General features: G+C 53.5%; 1 protein-coding gene across 23 annotated transcripts in view; it reads left to right on the plus strand.

Moving 5' to 3' along the window:
- NDST1 (N-deacetylase and N-sulfotransferase 1) overlaps positions 1–15,407 on the plus strand; it is a 73,504-nt gene that overhangs the window by 13,917 nt on the left and 44,180 nt on the right. For 10 of the 23 annotated variants that reach the window (XM_055112783.2, XM_034960795.3, XM_055112788.2 and 7 more), the window contains exon 2: positions 9,906–9,985. The exons of the other annotated variants lie outside the window; for them this stretch is intronic. The gene's annotated coding sequence lies outside the window, so the exon portion shown is untranslated. The remainder of the gene's footprint in view (positions 1–9,905; positions 9,986–15,407) is intronic. 23 annotated transcript variants of the gene reach the window in all.

The raw sequence follows: 15,407 nt of genomic DNA on the forward strand, positions 1-15,407 counted from the left end.
TTGGGTAAGTTACTTTGTCTGTGCTTCCTCAGTAAAATGGCAATAACAGTATTTATCTCATGGTGTTATAGTTAGACTTTTAGGTAAGTTAATGTTTGTAAAGGACTTATCTCGTGCTTGGTACAAAGTAATCATTTGGTAAAAGTTTGCTGTTGGTAGTTCTAGCTCTGCTATGAATTTGCTGAGTGATCTTGTAAGTGCCTGATCCTGGGGTCTTAGTCTCCACCCCTGGCTCCGCACTCTGTGTTGGGCTTTCTAGGAGCTGCAGGCCCAGCTTAGAGAGCAGGGGTGGGCAGGGGAGGTAGGGGAAACCCTTTCTGCATTCTGGGACTCCCTAACCCAGGCCCTCCCTGGCTTTGTCCTGAGGCAGGGTTATCTAACCAGCCGGGTCTGGCCAGGCAGGGCACGATTCTCAACCTCCTTTTGTCCCTCCATTGTCTCTTTCTCTCCCTTCCCCCCACGGAGCTGTCGTTAGCTGACCTGTTCCTCAAGCTCCAGGGATGAAATTGGACCCTTGCTATTCTGCCACCAATTGATTTAGTTTAGTCCAGAGGTTTGCTGGGCTGGCGGCCCCTCCTCCCGCTACCTGGGGACAGCACTAAACTGATACCTCTATGCCTGCTTCATGCCTCCTTTTTGGGGAGGAAACACAGGAGTCTAGATGACTTGGGCTCTTGGTCCAGCCTGCCAGGTTGTAGGGACAGGATGTTCCTGCCTATGGCCTCTGAAGTTCTAGAGGTACACCTCACTCCCTATCCAGGATTCCTTCCCCAGAAGAGCCTTCTCCATCCTTGCAGCCCAGCACCAATGCCTTCTCTTCCAGGAAGCCTTCCAAGGTACCTCAGCTGCAGGGAAGTTGGCCTCTACTGAGCTCCACAGTGTGTTCTCTGTCCCTTTTAAGAAAACAGAGGTCACAAACTGGCAGGTCACATTTGCCCTATGGGCAGATTTTGTTTGGTCCATGCCAAATATTGAGCTGGTTGCCAACCAGAGGTTTTACATAAAAACTCAGACTTCTGGCTTTATTTCAAAAATTGGAAGATAGGAAAACCTTGAGCCTACATTCTCCAGGGGTCATTGCTGGAGGTGAGGCATGTACACTTCACCCCATCCCCAGCCAGCCATTTCATATGCTTACATGATCTTTCTGGTCACTGGAGGCATCTGAGTTTGCAACCCTGTCCTTAAGCCATGAACCACTTTCTCTCCTACATTGTTCCTTTGTGGGCTCTTCTAAGGCAGCAGGTGTAGGGGCTGTGGGCTGAATCACCTTTGCGTCCCTTGAAGCATGGAAGCATTGGAGCATCATGCTTAGGCTCAGGACGGTTTCCCCAGTAGGAGCATAACAAGTGCTTCCTGTGTGAAAGCAGGTGTGGCCATGGTCTATCCCTCCAGCTGTGAAGGTTCCATTTGCTAGAGGCCTCTGGGTCAGCCTGCTCTGTGACCCTCGAATCCTCCCCCAAGATAAGCTCTGCCTGCGTAGCCACTGACCCAGGCGGCTTCTTAAGCTGCAGATAACAGTCCCTGAAAGGGCGGGCCCCACCCTGCAGTGTAACCAAGGAGAGGAGCATCCACCTGCAGCTGTCACCAGGTCTTACTCTCATGGTGGGCTTGGAGGAGTTTAGGGAGGGGAGGACTGTGCTCAGCAGCCTTCAGAGGATATCAGGTCCAGACCTCTATGTGCTGAGGCCAGCAGGGTGAAGAGGGGTGTGGACCAGTTCAGATGTTTACTGGCCTGGGCTTCTTCTCCATTGGGCCTCTCTGTGCTTTCTCCTCCTAGAGTATGTTGTTTTATCCGACAGCTCCCTTGTCCAACTGTCTGTCCAGTCAAGGTTTATTTAACTCTTTCAATTGAAATCTTAAGTATTCCCTGGGGCCTGCTAAGATGTCTTCTCCTGGAAGAGGTCTTAGCTGAGAGGTTGCAATTGTTCTGGCTACAGGAAAAACCTGGGAAGCTTGCAAAAATGCATGCAGATTGCTGCCCCCACCCGCTGCCTCCTGCTCTGATTCTTTCATTCTAGGGTGTAGCCTCCCCATCCTGAGAACATTCAGACCAGGGGGTCTATAGACCACTCTTTAAGGACTGTCTTAGTGCATGGAGCCCAGGGCTGGTAGGGAGGAGCCTTGGGTGGCTGTTGTGCTGGGCAACATTAACCATGCCCCTTTCTCTCTCTGGGCTACTCTTTTGCCCCCTGTGCCAATGTTCTGGGCTTCCCCAGTTGTCGTGGCTGAGTGCAATGTGAGCTATCCTTGGAGAGGATAACACAGAGTGGATTGGGGCAGGTGCCAGTGTCTGGGTGGGGTGAGGGCTGCCAGTCCTGGCCCCACCCTAGCCAGGCCCAGAGGAGTTTCACATTCACATTAGGGAACAGGTCAGGAGAGGAGGCAGACTGAAAGCCTGGCTCAAAGTGGGCAAGTGCTGTGCCCCTGGTATCAGGCCCCACGGGGAAAGCCTGGCCTGGGTGGCCCAGTGACCTGGCCACAGGCTGAGGGGCTCTCCTGCTATGTGGTCCTGTGGCAGGCAGGCTGAAACATCAAGTGCAGGCATGAACAAGCCATTTACAGCCGGGTAAACTGAGGTACATAGAGGGAAGACATTCTCCTAATGTCACATGAGTGGGTGGAAAGCTGGGCTGGGACCCCAGGTCTTCCAATGCCAGGCAAGGCCACACTCTTCCATCTCCACCTCCCTCTGCAGGGCCAGTGGCAGATCACCTAGCTGGACAATCATCTGATTGTCTATGACGACCTAGTTAGAGCCTGGAAAAATGAACCATCATCACAGCCACCCCGGAGGCATGAAACCGGTTGAGTGTGCAAATTACCCCTCAAACATTCTCCATCCCATTTTTTGTTGTTGTTGTTTTGTCTTTCCTTAAACTATCTGATGGGACAGCTGCCTCTGTGCCCGCTTCCGCCTGGCACTGGGCTTCGTGCTCTTCATTCTGAGAACAAAGCTTCCTTCTGACAGTCCTCCTGCTGACCACGGGAAAAGGGCAAGCGTAGCACCAGCCTCCCTCCTCTGCCTCCTCTTGCTGGGAGCATGGGGTAGGCAGCCTTGGATGGATGCTGGAAAGGCCGTGAAGGTGGGTGGCGGCGGTCCAGTCCACATTCCCTCTGGCAGCCCAACTGTCAGGACTCAGAAGTTCTCCCTCATGGCCAAAAGGAGAGGAAAAGGCACCGGACAGGGACAAACGTAAAGTCTTGTCATCCATTGGTCCAAGCAGTCATTTGGACTAGAACAGGACTGGGAATTTGGCTGGGAACTGGCCAGGCGAAAACCCTCAGGGTTTTAGCTGGCCCAGGTTGAGTCTTGTATCAGCCTCTAGCCCCTGGTCTGTAGGGGCTGTGTAAGCCTAAAGTTATGTGTTCAGATGAGGGAGACAATAGTCCCTCATTCAGTATATTTGTATTAAACATCTACTTTGGTCCAGGCTCTTTTCTAGAACTGGGATGCAGCAGTGAACAAAACACATGGAGACCCTGTTTTGGACGTGGGGCTGACATTTGAGTGGTGGGATGCAATGAACAGCCCAAAAAGCTCACTGTCAGGTGGTGAGATGTGCCTGGAAGAAAAATAAAACTGGCTTGTGGGTCAAGAGTGTGATTTGGGGGAGTGACCCAGCCATGTCAGGTGGTCAGGATGGTCCCTGGTGAGGGGCAGTAGACTCCGGGAGGGCGGCCCACCGGAAATTGAGGGAAGAATTTTCCAGGCAGAGGGAGCTGCAGGGCAAAGGCGCTGGAACTGGAGGGCATGGGTGGCCAGAGGCAGGGCTGAAAGAATGAGAGGATGGTGGAGGAGAGGGGCCAGAGGGCATGTGGAGACAGGTAGGGCCTCTTGGCCATGGGGAGGACTTTGTTGTTTGAGTCTGAGTGGAGGGGAAGCTGCTGGCGGGCCCGATGTGAGGACTGACTGGTTTGGGTACACGTTTTAGAGAGACTGCTGGGGGTGAGGGTGGACGCAGGATGACTAGCTGGGAGGCTGCTGCAGTCTTGCCACGAGAGAGGTTGGGCGAGTCAGTGGTGGGTGGGGACGGCGGGGGAGCAACCAGGGGTTGGTTCTGGATTTATTTTGCAGGATGAGCTGATGGGATTTGCTGATGGATTAGATGTGGCCTGTGAGAATAGAGTGTTGACCGCAAGGTTTCTGGCTTGAGGAACTGGAAGGACAGTTGGACAGTATTGCTATTTACCAAGACAGAGAAGGCTGTGGGACAAGCAGGTTTGGGAAGAGCAATGAAGATTTGGGGTCAGCTGTGCTGGGGTGGGGCCTATGCTGGTAGGGGAGGGGCATGGTGCACATGGGTGCTGGGTCCTGCATGTTCCTGTTGCTGTCAGGAACAGCAACAGGGGTTGTGTGAGGGGCCCCAATGCTAGGAGTCTGTTCTGTAAGAACAAATGTTGCCTGGTCCCTTCATGTCCTTCTCTCTCTCTGCAAACCTCCCTCTGCTTTTCTCTTCCTTTTGGACGAGGAAAAAGGCAGATTCTGAAGCCTCATTGTCACTGTGATGGTCCTAGCCTTTCTGCCTGGCATGCCTCCTGACAGGGAGTTCCTTCTGGGGTAGGCAAGGTTGGGGGCGGAAGGGTGGGGTGGAGGTTCAGGCCTTATCCTGGCTCTGCTACCAACAGAGCTCTTTGCCTTGGTTTCCCCTCCTGTATGGAGAAGGGTTGAGGTGGCCCCAGGGTTCTGAGGGTGGCAGGGAGCATTTGAGGAGGCCACATGGCACAGTGGTTAAGAATCTGGGCTTGGGGTCAGGCAGGCATGGGCATGAATCCTTGCCTGCTGCTTGGCTGTGAGATTGTGGACGAGTAACATAACCTCTCTGAGCCTCAATTTTCTCATCTGTAGAAATGGGCCAGTGATAGTACCTGCCTCACAGGGTTACTGTGAGGTTGAATGAGGAAATGTCCATAAAGCACTTAGTGCCAGGTGCGGTGACTCATGCCTGTAATCCCAGCACTTTGGGAGGCTGAGGCTGGTGGATCACCTGAGGTCGGGAGTTCGAGACCAGCCTGACCAATATGGAGAAACCCCGTCTCTACTAAAAATACAAAATTAGCCAGGCACGGTGGCACACACCTATAATCCCAGCTACTCAGGAGGCTGGGGCAGGAGAATCATTTGTACCTGGGAGGTGGAGGTTGCTTGTGGTGAGCCGAGATTGTGCCATTGCACTCCAGCCTGGGCAACAAGAGTGAAATTCTGTCTCAAAAAAATAAACAAACAAAAAAATAAAGCACTTAGCAAGGCCCTGGCATATAGCACACCTAGTAAACCAAGGCCTCTGCTCACAGTGACCCATGCAGGCAGGCAGGTAAGGGGCTTGGCCTAGTGAGTGGGAGGAACCGTGGGAGGTTATTGAATAGGAGCATGCCAGGCATGTGGTTTGATGGGGCAGCTGTGAGTGTGGAGACTTGGGCTGAGTTTTCTTAGCAAGTCCGAGAGCCCCTTCCACCTTCCAGAGTGAGAGCTGCGGGCCGGCCCTAATGGACCATCTTCCTTTCCCTAGCCAAGGGTCTTCATTGGCTTGGCATGGGCAGCCTCTGTTTTGCACAGGTCCCTTGGGGTGGGGTGGTCATTTTCCTTAAGGCCTCCTATAGGACCCCTTGTGTCTATATCCCAGTGGCTAGCCTTAGGGAAATGTGAGGGAAGGGCTTTGGGGGTGTGTGACATCAAAGGGACTTAATTTACGTGTAGGTAGGGCTCTGGACAGGGCTGGTAGGTCAGGCGGATCCTGGAGTGGCAGTCCACTGGACACTGGGAGTGACCTCGGTTTCTGGTCTGCATCCAGGCTGGGTGGTGCTTGCTCCAGCAGAACCGTGGAGAGGTTGACAATGGGCGGAATGTGGCCCTTTCAGAACCCACACTTCACTGGTGCCCAGGCATGCCAGCCAAGCCCTCTGCTTCTGCAAGCCTGTTTCCCAGCAGTTGAGCTGTGCCAGGACAGCCAAGGACACTTCAGAGTCCCCAGGGCTCATAGCCAGGCTGTCACCGGGCATTGCTTATTTTCCCAGGGCCCAGGAGTCTTCAGGGATGGTGGGGATTCTGGAGATATTCCAAGGACTTTTCTTAACAGCTTGGTAAATTGAGGTCTGGAGAGAGCAAGGCACTTGACCAAGGTCTCACAAGGCCACCTCCCTCATATCTGCCACTCCCCTGTTTCCGTGTCCTCTGCACAGACTCCTGGCCTTCTGCCTGGACGTTTGTAACAACCTCCCTCTTGTGGGCTCCCTAAGAGCTTTGTTTGTCCTCCATTATCGTAATCTTGCCATAATCTGCCAGATGCACACACTATTTGATGTGTCTACCTCCTGTCCCCTCCACTGACTGCCTGTGACAGAGTCTCCCCGACAGAGCTGTGCAGCATGAGGTTTAGGCCCCAGGCTCTGGAGCCAGTCTGAACTCTGTTTGGATGCCAGCTCTGCCCCTTCCTGGCCTGGTGACCTTGGGCATGATACCCTACTTTTCTGAGCTGCTGTCTTTGTGAAATGAAAACAGTAGCAATACTTAGTTGATAGGAATGTCAGGACAGTTAAATGGGATAATGTGTGAAATGCAGAGTACAACACCTGGTACCAAGTAAACTCTCAGAAATGGTCATCATTGTCCCAAAGGCCCATCAATTGGTTGAACTGGAAAGTCGTGAGCATGGAGGAGTAGACCCAAGCTTGGACTAGGAGGCAGAGGATGTGGGCTCCAAGTTCATCTCAAACATTGTGTTCCTGTGTGCGTGTTGGGAAGCCACTTATCCTCTGGAAACCCCACTTTCCTTTTCTGAGAAAGGGGGAAGAAGTCCCTGCTATACTTTAATAAAGTTGGCATGTGATACTGCAGCAATGCCTGTGAAAATGCTTTGCATCTGTGTAATGATTTAAAAATGGCACAGCGGTGGCTGTGGTGTGCTGATGGCGATGAGGGCATTGTAACCACAGTGGTGGGCAGCTGGCCGGGCTGGAGGCTGGTTCATCTGTGGAATGCTTAGTGCCCACACGGACTTCCCCATCCCTGCCTACCTGCTCCCGGCTGTCCACCAGCCTGCCTTCACATTAGCCCCGGCATTATATGCTAGAAAATGTGGGAGGTGCAAAGAGCTGATGGCATTTCCCCAGCCCTGGTGGGTTTTCTGTTATCTGTGGCTGATGCCATGGAATGTGGGGATTAAGAACCAGACAGATGCTGGTTTGAATCTCAGCTAAGCACTTCCCAACAGGGACCTTAAGCAAGTTGCTTAATCTCTGTGGACCTCAGGCTCCATATTTGTAAAATGAGGCCATGATCAAGTAGAGGCCAAGCATTTAACAAGGAGCCCAGAACATAATGGCATCAGGTGGTTGTATAATGTGTATTCTGCCTGGAACGTGGTCACTGACAACGTGGTGACTGACAGGTTATCGATGGCAGGAAGCTGGGGCCACTGTGCCCATTTCGGGGATTTGCTGCAGAGGTCGGTTATGCTCCCTACAGAATAACCCAGCTTAGATTTAGGAGGGTCTATGGAATCATATGGCATGATTCAATTTTTTAAATTAATTTGTTTTTTAAAATTTTATTTTTTTTAGAGATGGGGTCTTGCTGTATCTCCCAGGCTGCAGTGCCATAGTGCAGTTGTAGCTCACTGCGGCCTTGAATGCCCGGGCTTCCAGCAATCCTCCTACCTCAGCCTCCTGAATAGCTGGGACTACAGGCTCGTGCCACCATGCCTGGCTTCATGATTCTGTTTTATGTGACCAAACTGAGGCCGAGAAAGGAGTGGTACTTGCCTGAGGTCACAGGCAGGTTGTGTAAGAAGGCCGGGCCTAGGATGAGGCAAGTGAGGCATCTAAGTGCAGCGTCTCAGGAGGTGCCCACTGTGTGCTTGCACATTGTGGAGAATAAGAACCTTTGTTTTTGAGAGAGGGTCTAGCTGTGTCGCACAGGTTGGAGTGCAGTGGCGCAATCTGGGCTTACTGCAGCCTCAACCTCCTGGGCTTAGGTGATCCTTGCACCTCAGCCCTCCCATATAACTGACTACAGGCACACGCCACTACGCTAATTTTTGTAATTTTTTTTTTGTAGAGAAGGGGTTTTGCCATGTTGCCCAGGCTGGTGTTGAACTCCTGGTCTCAAACTCCTGGGTCAACCTGCCTTGAGCTTCCAAAGTGTTGGGATGACAGGCGTGAGCCACTGCACCTGGCAGTGAGCGCCTTCTAAAAGGCTCCTTGCGGGCCTCACCTGAGCCTAGTCCTGGGTGAGTTCCTGATCTAGGACTGGAACCCTGGTCTCCTGGCCCCATGAACTGTTCTGGACCCCCGCGAGGTACTTTTTAGAGTCTCGCTGAGGCCTCCTATTCCTCTTTAAAAGGAGCCTCTGTGAAGTAGGTCACCCAGTGCTTTTTGCTCCACGTTTCTGTTCTCTAGCTGTTGTCTGTGTCCTAGAGAAAGCCGGGCCCACTTGCCCCCACCTCTCCCCACCTTCTGCCCCCTCCCCCTGCCAGCTGCGCCTCCATGTAAGTACTTTGAGTCCCTTAATACCCCAAGGCGTGTTGGTGGCCAGCTTTTGTCTTGATGACAAGCCCCAGCAAGTCTACAGGGACTGGCTGCTTTCATGTGGGCCCTCGGTGAAGCCTCCTTGGTCTCAGCAGGCCCTGTGTTGTGCCCACCAGGCCTCTAGGAGATTAGGGGGCTTCTGTGGCTCCAGATGGCTCAAAGCTTTTCCCTTCCTCTGTGTTATCCCTAGCCCACCTGGCTTCCGTCCTCACTGGCCACGGGGCTTGGGGGATTTTCAGTCTCTCCAAGGCTCTGGCATCTTCCAGAGTGGGCTAGTCTTGGAGTGTCCATCTGAGCCATTCTTTCTGTCACCACTGCTGGGCCTGCCTGCTGGGCCTTAGGTGACTTCTTGAGAGGTGGCCAAAGCTGCTAATCCCTGGAAGGGGCTCCTAGGATTTCCCTGTGGCTGGCAGGACCCTTGGCCACCCACGTGGTGTGACATGAGGAGCCTGGAAAGCCAGCCCAACCTCCATCCTTAAGCCCCACGTACAAACATACCTTTTTTTTTTTTTTAACTGCAGCTCTCAGAGCCTGCAATTCTACTGTTGTCAGGTTGCCTTGTGCTCTCCTTGGCATCCTCTAAGAAGGCAAATACCTTTTCAGCTGGGTGCTTTTAAGCATTTGCTGTCAAGAAGCAAGCCCTGGCCAGCCTGGCCCTTTTCCAGTGTTCTGTGTGACCGTGGCCAAGTTGCTTCTCTTCTCTGGGTCTCGTCTTTGTAGGACCCTTTTCAGCTCTAGCACTTTGAGGCTCCAGCATGGATTCTTAACACCCTCCACACCTTTGCCGGTCACCTTTCTTCCTTCTCTGCAGGGTGGGGCACAGGGAAGGGCCTGGCAGCTGAGCTGGGTGGGGCCAGGGGCCAAAAGCCAGCATCATAGACACTTTTCCCACCAGCTGGGCATACTAGTCCTTCCTCTTCTTCTCAGGACAGATGGGGAAACTGAGGTCTGGAGGGGGAAGGGCCAGGGCTGGAACCAGCACCCAGTTATCCTTATTGCCAGTGAGTGCTCCTCCTGCTGTTGGCTGCTACCTCTCTTGAGAGGGTCAGAAGACCCACTAGCATGAGGGTCAGGGACATGCTTTTTCCTTTCCCGTGGAAGGCTCCTCCAGGCAGGGCTTGGGTGAGGCAGGCGAGGTGCCAGTGGTCCCTGGGCACGGGGCAGAATCGGGGGAGGACATCCTCTTTCTGAGGTTAAGGAGGTAGGGGCTGGAGGCCTTGACAAGGGAGGTGGCATGAAGGGGCGTGGAGGTTTCTAGGAACGTGGTTGGTGGCGCAGGGTGCTCTAGGGCCACCTCCCTCCCTTGCTTCTGCCTTCCCTTTCTCCTGGGGAGGGGACTGGGCCAACAGTAATGCCATTTTTCCTGGCCCTGGGATTAGGTGCAGCCGTGTTAAGGAGAGGACGTTCGAGAGGGCGTGGCGAAGTGAAGAGGAACCGCACGCCACTGCCTGGAGCTCCGGTGGGTCTGGGTCTGGTCATTGTCTCGCTGGCTCCTGTCCACTCTGACCACTGTCCCTGGCCCCCTGCCCTGTCCAGTCCTTCCAGGTCCATCTGAGTGTGTGTGTGTGTGTGTGTGTGTGTGTGTGTGGTATGTGTGTGTGTCCCCAGGAGGGATCTGGGGGTACAGGCTGGCACTTGAACCTGGCACTGGGTCCTGCCTTCATTCCAGATCAGAAGCAGCTCCCGGAACTGCCCCAGGGAGAGGTCTAGGCTGACCTGGCAGATTCCTGATGGAGGAGAAGGAGGAGGAGGCTGAGGGATGGGAAGGAAGGGCTCAGTTTCTCCTGTGGCTTCTCCAGACACCTGGGCATGTCCACAAATCCACCTGAAGCCAGCAGGTCCAAGAGTTTAAAGATTTATTTCAGGGCCACGGGGGAAGCTGGAATGGTGAGATCCCAGGGCTCTCAGATGTGTTTGTGGCTTTGGTCCTGTCTAGACTGTGAGAGCCATGGCTTGTCAAAGCCAGAAGGCCCCTAGAGAATTTCCATGTTCTTAACTTGGCTTTTGATGGGGGCCAGTCACAACCACTCTGAATTTGTGTGTCTGGGGAGAGAATCTGCTAATAGCCATCATTAGATTCTCAAAGGGTTCTATAACCCCCAGAAGGTCACAGACTTCTCCTCTAGTCCATACCCCTCGCTGCAGTTGCAGAAACTGAGGCTCAGAGAAGGGAAGGGACTTGCCCAGAGACTCACAGGCAGTGATGGAGGCTGTGGCACCCCCCCGCCTCTGTCTTCCTGCCAGCATTCTGCCTGACCTCACAAGCTGGGGAAGCTTGGCTCATTCAGGGGACAATGATCTCTCATCCCCTGATGAGAGGAAGGGGATGACTGGGAGGGAAGGACTGGGAGGCTGTTGTGGTTTCCAGGCCCACATGGATTTTGGCTTCTGCATCCTTGAGATGGAGGCCCCTGAGTCTGCCTGTGCCTTGGAATCTCTCAGGGTGTATCTGAGGCCTGGAGTTGGGCATGCAGGAGGGTGGGGGCTAGTGGTGACCCACATTTCCCAGCTCCTCTGCAGGGGAGGCAGATAGGGGAGAAGCTCAGGGTGTGATAAAATTATTTTTACTTCACTGGGCACAAATGACAAATAAATGAAGTGAGGGTTGGGAAGTGCTTGGTAGAGCGCCTGGCACATGCCAGGCCATGAGGCGAGGTGCTCACCATTGTCCTTTGCGGTGCCCTGCTAGCTGAGATCTCCTGCTTCTGACCCTCGCTCCTGCCTCTTCCTTAGCATGAGGCCTCTGCCTGGGGCAGGAGGTGGCCCCCCTTTCTTTATTTTTTTTTGAGATGGAGTTTCGCTCAGGCTAGAGTGCAATGGCGCCATCTCGGCTCACTGCAATCTCCGCCTCCCGGGTTCAAGCGATTCTCCTGCCTCAGCCTCTGGAGTTGCTGGGATTACAGGCGTGTGCCACACACCTGGCTAATTTTATATTTTTAGTAGAGATGGGGTTTCACCGTGTTAGCCAGGATGGTCTCGATCTCTGGACCTTGTGATCTACCCGCCTCAGCCTCCCAAAGTGCTGGGATTACAGGCAGGGGCCACCGCCCCGAGCCGCCATCCCCCTTTCTTATATTGGGGTGTCTGATGGGGGCATGAGGACCCTCTGGCTGAAGTCCTGCCTTGCTGGGTTCCATGGTGCACCTCTCTGCAGTGCAGGCTTTCCCGGGAGGCTGAAGCTCAGCTAGAGAAGCTGGGTCAGCAGCCCTGGGCCTGGTCGCCTCCAGGAAGCCTCTCTCCTGGGCTGCAGACCTGGCTTGGGAGTGGTGTGGAAAGTAGGACTGCAGAAGGGTCACGAACAGGGGCTGTGGGGTGGGCTGGGAGGGGCATCCTAGCTCCACCTCTGCCCAGCTGTGTGACTTCGAGCGGTTGCTTACCCTCTCTGAGCCTCCATTTCCTTGTCTGCAAATTGCTCATAGCAGTGACACCTCTTTCAGGGTGTTAGGATTGAGCGTGGTGGAGCAGGGAAGGCTCCTGGCACAGCCCCAGATGTTCGCAGGAGCTTAATGTTGGCCGCCAGTAAGGGAGGTTGTGGTATGTGTTGGGATATGCTGCTTTGTTCCTTTTGAGTGTCTGTGATCTGAGCCTAAGAAAAAAATAGTTCTGGATGTATTTGACTCTGTCATAGGCAGACTTGGGGATAGGGTGGGCAGAGAGCCCCATTTTGGGAAGATTTGTGGCCACTGCATAACATTCTGTGTGATGGACCTGACAGCCTTGGTGTGCGTGAAGAGCCTCAGTGGGACTGTCAGGACTGTCCCGTCCTTGGGACGGGAGGGTGGCAGGTGACCTGCCGTGTTCCCCACACAGCCCCACCCCCAGGCTGTCTGGTATGTTTGCTCAGTAAGCCCTTTTTTTCAGAGCTGGTACAAAGGTAAACTCGCAACTCAGGCCCTGTTGGAAGAAGGACACATTCTCAACAAGTGAGGTCTAAGTTCCTGAGGTTTTCTGTTGGGCCTTCCCTGCCAGGGAACCCGGAACAGATTCACAAGTTGAGAACCAGGGAGTGAACCAGTAGTGCTTAATGCTTTGTTTCCTTGTTGATTGACGGATGATCTGTAAGTTACTTCCAAGAAAGATTACTAGAGGCTGCTTGTGATACTAAAACACATATAAAATGGATGAAAACAAACACAGACATAAAACTATTGAAAAGGAATGGAGAAAGGGATGTGCAGGGCATCTGGCAAGTGTTAGCTGTCTTAGGTGATCACAGAGGGGCTGCGGAGATGGGGGATGAGGGGCCCAGGCTCTGGAGCCCAGCAGCTGTGTGCTGAAGTTCCCATTCACCCCCTTATTAGCTCTGTGGGCTGCAGCAAGTGACTGGCCTCTTTGGGCCTCAGTTTCTCATCCGTATAATAGGGGGAATCTAGGTCATGGTGCTGTGGTAAGATTGAAATAATGGCATGTAACGCAGACATGGCATGTCTCATAAATGGAAGTTAATGTTATTAATGCATTTAGCTTGGAGGTGCCACGTAGCAGATTCACAGAGGGGAAGGTAATTGGCAAGGGCACAAGGCTCTTGAGTACCTGCTGTGGGTAGGAGACGGCTTGTGCCTTGGAAAGCTTTCAGTGAAGTTGGGAGCCCCGCGTTCTAGTTGCAAGAACAACTGATACCTGGTGTTACATGGTGGGATGTGGAGCAGGGGAGCTCATTCAGGACTTTAGAAATCCAGAGCAGGCTTGTTCACCTCCCTGCTGAGGCTGGCATTGGAGGAGGAGGGACAGGGTTTTAATGGACAAGAAAATGGACCAAGGTAAATGAGAGTGGGGCACACCAGATGGCACAAGGCCAGGAGGTCCTTTCCTCTCTCTGGGTCTCAGTGTCCCCAGGGGCTTACTGCAGGGTAGACTGTGCTCTCTGTGGCCCTGCGACTCTGAGCCAGACCTCCAACAGTCTCTTTCCCGGTGGTGGTGGTCCTGGACTCTGGGGTGACTGACAGGTGGCAGCTTGGCTCCTGGCCAGGCAGCACTGTGGGGGTGATGGGGGATGGGGCATGTAGCAGATTCCAGCAGAGGAAGGGATTTGCTTCTGGTCTCGGCCTCCCAGGGATGTAATCACGCTGGAGAAACTCCCGCACAGCTGGGAAGCAAATGTGGAGGATTTTCCTTGCTGAGCTGGATGTGGTGGGTGGGGCAGGCTGTGGTAGGGTGGCTGGTGGAGCTGGGAAGCTGTGGGGTGTGGCTGGGTGGGGGTGATGATGTGACTGTGCTGGGGGTGTGACTGGCTGGGAGGGGCTGGATCAGCTATGGGGAGTGGCCCTGGGTGCATGTGGGGCTACCTGTTCCCCAGGCCTGCAGCCACTGCTACGCCCTCCGCTGCTCAGGTCCCTGCCCAAGTCCAGGTACCCACCCATTCACATCCTTCTGAGGTTGCGGGCAGAGCTCTTTCTGCACTGACCTCCTCTCAGCCCCCACCGCATGTGCATGTGGCCCAGATGCCTATGATGATGCCATTTGAGCCTGTCATGTGCATGTGAGTGTGGTGTGTGTGTTGGGGGGGCAGGGAGCAGTGTGTGGTCCACAGAGGGCATTGTCAAGAGTGACCTAGGCTGGAAATAAAATGTGGGCTGGGTGTGCATTCAGGGCCGTGGGCACCTTCCCCCATTCACTGCAGCCATGTCGTACCAGAGACATAAAACCTTGGGTTCCAGAGACCTCTAGAAACCCTTGTGGGAAGGTCATGGTCGCCACTGCATTTTCAGTGCCTAGTGGCATGCTTGGCACCTAGTGGTGCTCAGTAAATACAGGATGAGGAAACAGGTCGTTTGCTTGTTCCGCACTCCCAGAAAGATCTCGAACCTCCTTCCTGGATCCCATTCTCTTGCTCCTTCCCTCTGGCGTCAGCCTGGCCTCCCTTCCTCTCTCTTTCTCAATTCACTACTAATTTGATATGTGGCCTTGGGCCAGTTCCTTCCTGAGCCTCACTTTCCAAATCTGTTACTGAGTAATCATTTTATTAGCTTACATTACCATGTGCCAGGCACTGAGCTCAGAGTTTTACATGCCTCATCTCTCTTTGTCTTGGTAGCTGCCCTGCAAGATAGATAAGTAGTATAAACCCCATTTTAGATTTGGTGAAACTGAGGTTCAGAGAGGTTGAGAGATTTGCACAAAGGTCATGAGGCTGGTAAATAATGGAGCCAACATTCAAGCCCCAGCTGGGAGCCACTGCACCCAGGAATTACCTGTAATCCCAGCACTTTGGGAAGCCAAGGCAGGAGGATTGCTTGAGACCAGGAGTTCAAGACCAGCCTAGGCAACATAGGCATACCTTGTCTGTATTAAGAAATTAGCTGGACATGGTGGCACACGCCTGTAGTCCTAGCTGCTTGGGAGACTGAGGTAGGAGGATCACTTGAGCATGGGAAGTTGAGGCTGCAGTAAGTGTGATTGTGCCCCTGCACTCCGGCCTGGGCAACAGAGAAAGACACTGTCTCAAAAAATGAAAATATGCTGGGCACAGTGGCTCACGTCTATAATCCCAGCACTTTGGGAGGCCGAGGCAGGTGGATCACTTGAGGTCAGGAGTTCGAGACCAGCCTGGGCAACATGGCGAAACCCCGTCTCTACTAAAAATACAAAAATTAGCTGGGCGTGGTGGCAGGTGCCTGTAATCCCCGCTATTCAGGAGGCTGAGGCTTGAAAATCGCTCGAAGCTTGAACCCAGGAGGGGAAGGCTGGAGTGATCCTGGGCAACAGAGCAAGACTCTTAAAAAAAGAAAGAAAAGATTCAAAGATTCAAGCTCAGGCAGGCTAGCTCCAGTCTCGGCCTTTAACTGTTAGGCTAGCTGTCACCACTAGAGTGAAATAGAAGGGTGTGCACAGCCCTTCTAAGGAGGCCTGCTGGTGCACAGTAGGCATGGTGTACATGTGAG

Source organism: Pan paniscus, chromosome 4 (assembly GCF_029289425.2).
Source record: "Pan paniscus chromosome 4, NHGRI_mPanPan1-v2.0_pri, whole genome shotgun sequence".
Classification (NCBI taxonomy): domain Eukaryota; kingdom Metazoa; phylum Chordata; class Mammalia; order Primates; family Hominidae; genus Pan; species Pan paniscus.